The following is a 1,745-nucleotide window of genomic DNA, read 5'->3' as shown; positions in this document are numbered from 1 at the left end:
ATAAACATCAACTACTCACCAGCTGAGTTTAGTGACCAGACTCTTAGGGTCAGGCTCCTTGCTCATGTACCCCATCATCCTGCTTACAGCTTACAGAAAGCCATTTCAGGCTGAAGCAGACTCCCCACATTGTTCCACTGGTTTCTTACATGCTGAGCTGGGTGGGTGCGCTTAGGCTGTTCTGAAGGGCCATCTCCTTGGCAAGGCTTGACACTCTGAGTATTGTCCTTCTCTATATCGTTGCTCCAGAGGCCCAAAAGCCTAATGAATAGGGCCTGGGAATGAGTAGCTGAATCAGTACCAGGGAGGGAGGTGGGAGGGGAGGGGAACCGGAACTGCTGACACCTGCCTGGATACAAAGCACAGCTCAAATCCTAGCCCACTGGGCCCCTGCTTTGTGAAGTGGGAATGGTGAGTTGGCATGACATGACACACCAGGGAAAGGGAGACACCACTCCCTAGACACAAGCAGGGCACATGAATGCCACAAGAGGGCCACCCAGGCAGGCCAGGCTGAGCTGAGGCGAGCTGAGGCAAGTTGAGGCAGAGAAGAGATGGAGTAACTAGCTCAGAGGCGCAGACCTCAGAGGGTTAGGAGGCTGTGCTTCTTGCCTTCCACTTTGGCTGGACTTGGGATTGCTGCCTAAACTGCCTGTGGGGCTCCACCCCAAGGCACTACCATTTTGTGGGGAGGCAGGCAATGAAAGACCTGTGTCACTGAATGCCAGAGCAGGTAAGGAGGGTTGGGGTGGCCACACCCAAAAATGATTCACTTGAACAAAGCCTCCAGCCTTGAGCCAACCAGGCCCGTAGGGACAAATCTAAGTAGGTCAAAATGACTAGAGCTGCTGCTATGTGCAGGTGGCAAGATGATGAAGTGAGGGTCCAGCCACTGGCCACATCAGACTGTTCACATGGCCTGGGCCAGGGCTGAGCTTCAGAGAGGGGAGGCACAGAAGACTGGAAGACAAGAGAAGCAAAATCTAATTTATGTAGAGACTACACTAGAGTGGTTCTGGAGGGAGAGGCAGCCTGCCGTGAAGAAGGGTGTGGTCATGGGAAGCCCACAGAGGCCATTTTGGGAATGTGGTCAGTAACCAGGTCTTGTCATTGCCAAGCCTTCTGATGAGATCACCCACCTAAGGAAGTGACACAGAGCCAGGAGACTGGCTGGGCAGGCCTTAGGGGAGCTGAAGGAGTAAGTGGACCAAAACCTTCCAGATCTACTGCCTAAGCAGGACTGGCTTCTCTTTCCTTCTGGCCTAACTGCAGGCATGCAGCTGGAACCAGAAGGTGGCACCCTTGGAACCCTTGTCCTTTTACCCAGCAGCTCAGAATGGGCTCAAGTCTACACTAGACTTCTCAATCTGTGAAATGTCACTTCCCCACAAGGATATCCAGTCTCATATCCTCCCACTCCTAAGGATGAGGATACCTCTCCCTCAGCACCCTGGGCCTCGTGACCACATGGTGGGCTGGCTTCCGACACCCTTCCACAATCTGAGCTTGCTCCGACTGGCTAGGAGAAACATTGCTTCCATGGACTGCAGACAGGCTATGACTTGCCCTCTGATGCATCAAAGCAGTTATTTGCTGGTAAAATCTCAGCAACTGTCTTTCTAGGAAAGTAAATGGGACCATACAAAGGTATGTCTGTATGCCCCCTGATGTTTCTTTATGGGCCGATGGAGTTTCCACATCAATGTCAGCTGTCATTTGCCTTTCTTTATCTTAATGAAAGATGA

This window comes from Megascapheus bottae, chromosome X (assembly GCF_031878675.1).
Source record: "Megascapheus bottae isolate mThoBot1 chromosome X, mThoBot2.hap1, whole genome shotgun sequence".
Classification (NCBI taxonomy): Eukaryota; Metazoa; Chordata; class Mammalia; order Rodentia; family Geomyidae; genus Megascapheus; species Megascapheus bottae.
Note: the sequence above shows the minus strand (reverse complement) of the source record.